Below are 6,641 nucleotides of genomic sequence, written 5' to 3'. Positions count from 1 at the left end.
GTGTGGCTGGCGTGGCTCAGTGGATTGAGTGCTGGCTTGCAACCCAAAGGATCACCAGATAAAATTACAATTACATTAAAATTATATTAGAAAAATTACAATTATATTAGAAATATATAAAATAATCTATCTGATATCTTTTCTTTGATAAGACTATAACTTTTTAACATTTTTAAACTTTGTTATTTTAATGTAATCATGTATTCAATTGAACAGAGCTGACGAAATATTAAAACATTAAATGTATTTTCTAATTTGTTCAATACCTTCATTAATTCAATGAGGTTAATATGCAGATTAGTAATTTATTTTACTGCATAATTCATCATTACAGAACACTATTAATTTGAAAATCTTTTAAAGTGATGAGAGTCTGCTGATATGAAAGTTAGAAATTAGATAATAGCAAACAAAACGTGGAGAAGCTACAGTTAGAAAATACTAACACAGTTTGTCATCTATTAAAGGAGAGAGAAACACTTCAGCAATATCCTTATTCCAATTTGTTTTCAAATGCAGATCCCAGGCCAGTGATTTGAGGTGAATAATTCTTTATTAACACAATCAATATAGAGTTTGTATAAAGGTAAAACAATATGAGATATCAGTGCTTAGTAATTCTTTGTGACTTATGTATTAATTTAACTTATAAAGAAAAGTAGTATATAAATCTCTCACAAATAAACATGTTAGCTAAACTATTATTTAAAAATCATCATGGGCACTGTGGGATATCAATATAAATTCTGAGATATGGTTGTAAAAACTTTTTAATTCAACTACAAGTAGGATAAAACTAACTCAATGTGTTCTTAAGCAAGTAGGTAAATATTCAGAATCACTTCCCATTTGTCACATTTCTACTTCCCTTCCTTCGTCCAATCCTTTGGTCAGCTTCCTTCCTCTTCCTCATCTCTCTCCCTGTCTCCCATCTCCTTTTTCTCGCAATACTCTCCTTTGTCTGTCATTTCTGGATTTTTTTTTAATGCAGACCAGCTTCTTCAACAGGACAGGGGCCAGACTACCAAAAGCTCTAGCACCTGCTATCTCTACTACTAGAAAGGAAGCACAGGCTACTTTTCTGGAAAAGGGAGATAATTTGTCCAGAGAAGGGAATAATAATTCCCTTGGTTTACATTAAGTACTTACTTCTAAGACAGATGATTCTAAGAAAAGAAAACTGCTATTTGAACCACATGTTTGGGAGAATTTTCCAGATGAAGAGGGCTGCTGCTTTTGTCAAGTAAAAACTACAGATGGCCTGTCACAAGGTGTTCTGAATTGTATAGCAACTGAAGGAGGCAAAGATAAACTTACGACATTTTTATGAGGGTTACTTTGTAAAGGTGCTTAACAATGCCAATATAGCAAGGGAAGGACCAAGGCTATTTCACTGTGAAGTGACCTAAACTAGATCACTTAACTAGAATTAGTCAATATAGCCACTTAAAGACTTACATAAAAGCTACTTGCTTCTGGCTCTCATCTGCCATCCACACTTCCTTTGCCTGACAGCAAACCACCATACTTTGGCTGATTTACTTTCTGGCATTTGTAGGGGAGTTCCCCATAGTCAAACAGCAGCAGGCCTTCCCCAACCCTGCTCTGGATGAGCAGTAGAGCCAATGCCAAGGCTTGCCAGGGCATAATGCCTCCCAGATCCATTTCTGGTCTGGGATATAGCCCAGGGGAGAGGAATGATCCTGGGGCTGTCAGTTTGCCCACTTACATCTCAAAAGTTGGTTTACTCTTCACAACTCACAATAATATCAACATTCTCATGGTGCCTTAATTTTAGATCCACAAACTCATTCCCTGTTTCTTTTTCCATAGAATCACCGAGCATTATCAATGCTTTGCACATGTTGGGATTCTGCAGTTTTCTAGGTATTGTACTTGCGTCGCCTCTTTAAATGTTTCTTAATCATTACAGTGGATCTGTTAGTTACTATGATTCTCCTTTCTTGGAGAAAACAAGGAAGAAAGGTTAAAGAAATTCCCCAGAATCACATCACTAGAAAATGTGCATGAGATTCAGTTACAGCTATGACTGACACTGTTGCCCTTCTTTTTGCACATCCTCAGGTCTAGCATTCGGGTACTACTGAAATCCATTGTTACCATCCTCTACCACTGCTCTAATTCAAGTCCTTGTTACCTGAGGCTTAGATATGCCTTTAAGTGTGTGTCTCAGATCTCTCCTTACTTCAGTCTATTCTTCAGGTCCCTGCTATAACAGCATTCCTCCACATCTCTGTCAAGTGTCACACATCCTCAAAAATACTAAGGACAAATGAGATAATTTGCATACATTTTCTTATATGTCCCTGATGAAAGAGATGTATCCAGTGTAACCTTTAATAGAATAAACACTGCTTGTTAATTGTAATTGCAATCAAATCCAAATAGCTCTCAATTCTACTCTATATTTAACTAAATGAGCACTTATTTAGACTCCTTTTGAGTCTCAACACCTCTGAGCTGCCTGTTCTATGACAATCAGAAATCATTAACTCTTCTTCTCAGCCCCTACGAAATTCACTGGACATGCCACATGCCATCTAAGATAGCCAAATTTATCCTTTCTGAGATTGTTTGGCCATGTATTTGAAGCCATGTATCTGTGTCTTCAATTCTTTGTATACTGAAGAGCATCTAGCAATTGCCTAGGATATAGATCCTCCAATAAAAGTCTTATGTTCTCTTAGTTGTTTGTGATCTTATAGACAAAACTACAAGTAATTTTATGATGGAATTCAAATATTCTCAAGTAATCATTTTAGTTTTCTAGTCAAGGTTTTGCTACGTACTTGCTCAATACTTTTTTTAATTGTACTCAAGGACAAAGATGAATTCAACTGGGGAAATTGATGACTATTATGTGACACAGAATGTCCTCACTGGACGTAAAGAAACAGTACATTAGAGCACTCCATTGCTAGAAGGAGAGGGAGAGGATGTGGGGATACCTGTTAGGGAAGTCATATCATCAGAACAAATGCGTTATGGCTCCTGTCCTCCATGACAAAAATCTGAGAAAGGGAGATGTTACAGAATTTCAATAGAAAGGCAAGGGATTGTGTCTAGATCTATTTTTGGAATTTTGGGAGGTGACCACTAAGCAGGCATTCCCAAATTAAGACAAAGGGGCTAAAATAAACTAAAAATGACAGTGTGATGTAGCAGGCTAAGAGAGCACAAGAGTAGTGTGTTTCAGAGGTTCTTGTGAATTCTACTCATCAGGAAAATGATTCTAAAATTCCCAGCATGCCTCAAATTTAAGTTGAGATCCACAAGTTTGTCATTCAAAGGGAGAGATGACCTTACCTTGTAGGATGATGAAGGATGGACACACCAAGCCAGGCTTCAGGTAGAGGACATGGCCGTAACTCAAGAAGAATCTGCTGAGTCTGTGTGATTAAAACGAGGTTTGGCAGGGAGAAGCACTGGGCGCTCACCCAACAAGAGAATGGAAAATTTCATCAGTGGTCATCTTGACAGATACAAGTATAAGCGATTTGGAGACTACTGAAGCCAACAGTCTTGCAGCTGAGGCCAACCGACTCAAGGACAAAGAGCAAACCCTGTTATGTTGTGGAGTCTACTCTTCCAACCCGAGGGTTCCCAAAACTTCCCCTCAACCCAAGCACCTTCTGGGGCAAAGAAAGGGAGTAGGAAGTTGTTAAGAAGAGACTGGTTAAAACAGAGGAAAAACTGCTTCAAATCATAACAGATCGAGATATCTTAACTGGAAAGTTTAAGAATCCCATAACTCCAATACCCAAGAGGAAGAGAGATTCTGGAAAGCAGAGAATTTAGAGAATGTATAAGATATAAAAAGTATTTTCCTTTCTATATAAGTACTAAAATTTGATTTCTGATGCAGTTTAAATCATATCTATAAGGAATACATATTGGAGCATTTTTTGTCAAAGGTTCTAATCCAAATTGAATGAAAAAATGTGGGTGGACCCTTTAGCAGAGACAGATGCATGTCTAATATGTAACAGATGTAACCTAATATCTACTCTCCTATCTGCTTTGGAAAAAGAACCTCTAAGTACTCTAGCTAAGCACATAGTAATTCCAAATGAATACTGCAGTTCTTGGCAACCCTCTTACCCAGAGATGTGATGAATTTCTGGACAGTAAAATATGTAAATAGTTGAGTGACATTTAGAAAAAATTCCTTGCCCCTCATTATACCAGTAAATAATTGATCTCCAGTAGCCAACTGCCTCCAATGGGCCATTTGAATTTTTTAAGTCATATTATGAATAATGGACCAATGTAAGAATATAGAAATAGCAAAAATTTATTTTTAAAAAGTTCAATTAAAAATAAGTATAATAAACCTCTTTGTATCAGGCAAGTTTTGGAGTACAAATATTGTAAAGGTTGAAAGGACACTGGCATTCTTCCTTGCAGCAAAAGTAAATGGTTCAAATTCTTTTAAAAATATTGGATGATGAAGTTCTTTCTGCTCAACAATGCACTGGGTGAGGATATCCTATATATTTTATTTATTCAGAAACATGTATTTTACATATTGATTTTTGAGCTTGAGAAAGTTTAGCTTGGGTAATGTAGTCTATACAGTCACAGTGTGAGATTCTATTTGGAGGAGCAATCTTGCTGTCATGACTGAGCACATTGCAGGTGCCCAGTGGCCACAGGTGGCTGTTAGTGGCTACCACACTGGACAGTGTGGCTCTAGACAATTATCTGCCCCTTTGCGTTCATCTTCTGATAATTACAAAACACCTAACCTTACCAGTTTTCTTTTTTTTGTTGTTATCATTAAAGGTTGAAAATTGAAAACTCTGAACTCTCAATTATGTTCAATGAAAGCTAAAAGCAGATTGTCAGCTACATTTGTACCTTGTTGAAATAATGATGCAATATGTGGAGCAATTGAATAAGCACATTCAAGGCTGGTGACATTATTGAGCATTTTTTCATATATCTATTATCTATTCTTAGCATGGTTTGGAATAATTGATGAGTGGTAAAATAATTTCTAAAGTGATAGCTAAACATTTTAAGACATAACAAAAATAAGTTATGAACCCAACATATATGTGAAGTTAGAGGATTCGGTGATCCCATACAAGTAATTGCAAGATGCAATGAATTCAGACCCATACATAGAAAGCAGGCTGACAGCCCTGGGAGGGGAGGCTGTTTGGGGGTGTTGGAGGGATCAAGCATCAAAAAAAGAAAGAGAAAGAACTCATGGACATGGGCAACAGTGTAATAATTATTGGGGGGAGCTGGGTGGGTGGAGAAGGAAGAGGATGTGGGGGGATAAATGGTAGGGGAAAAATACAATAAAAAAGAAAAGAAAAAAATTAAAAATTAGAAAAAAACATTTTCTCTGTTCTTTGGAAGATCCCTCAGAAAGCTATAAAATAGTAAACATGACAAATAGTTGGAAATGTTCAAAAACAGAAATGAAACTACAAAATTAAGTTCGATACATACTATGAATATGTGGTGGACTCCATTTGCCAGTTTGTTTTTTCTGTTCCTCTATTTAACTGCCTTGAACGTGATGTCATTTCAGAAACCGCATCAGTCGTATTGGCCCATGTGCACAAAGTGTGCGCACTCAGAAACATTAGAATGCTGAGATGAGAGAATCCCCTTGCCAAACCAGACGGTGTCTTCTGACTTCTACCATGAGAGATAGTTGATATTTGATGGGGTCTTTTTAGAGAATTTTGTGCCAGTGAGGATTATGCCCATATTTTTAATGCTCCACTGCCACCCAAAGCAGTAAAGTCAATCCTAAATTACACTAAGAAAAAATAATCTGTTGTATGTATTAAAAATATCCTTTATTTTAATTTCTCCTCCTTTGCTCTGTGTGCTTATTTAATGAGTGATGAGACAATTCAATCTTCAGCCAAGGATTATTTTCACTTTTAAGACCATATTGATATTGAAATTTTGAGAACTGGTGGATAATAATCATCATTGAATGTGAAATTTATTGTAAAAATACTGACAGATTTTTGAATAAGTGAAAATTCGATCAGCATGTTCATTGCCATCACCAAAATAGTGCTAGTTCAGTCCAATAGGACTATGGTTGTCACACTATGATTTTATCCTTTGGTTTTTTATGCTTTCTTAAGTCTGAGCACTGTATTATCTATATTTGCTTCATGGTTGAGTATGAATAAAACATTAGAAACTAAGTTATATGTCCAGGTAATATGAAATTGGCTTGACCTCTTTGTAAATATCATCAAATCTAACAGAAATACACATTTTCTTTATTTCCACACTAAAAGGTAGGTTTTTTTGGATTGAATAGGTCAAAAAGCAATTTGTATGCATATTCAAATATGGAGAAAGGAAACTACAAAGAAGAAAGAGAGCATGTAGGTCAGGTTAATGATCCTTTGCATATCACAGCCTGACCAAAATCTATAAATGTTAACGTATTTGTTAGGTTATTTCCTCAGTGCAAATTTCAACTATTTGAAACCCTGGAATAAAAATGCTATTTTGCACCACTGTTTTCTAAACACTCAGCCCAATTTTCCTTTTGGTTTTAACATATCTAAGAAAATATGTAAACACTGAGTTTATAGCTAAGGCAGCTTAGAGGAAGGAAGGTAATTAGAATGACT

The sequence above is a fragment of the Desmodus rotundus genome, chromosome 9 (assembly GCF_022682495.2).
Source record: "Desmodus rotundus isolate HL8 chromosome 9, HLdesRot8A.1, whole genome shotgun sequence".
In the NCBI taxonomy this organism is placed as follows: Eukaryota; Metazoa; Chordata; class Mammalia; order Chiroptera; family Phyllostomidae; genus Desmodus; species Desmodus rotundus.
Note: the sequence above shows the minus strand (reverse complement) of the source record.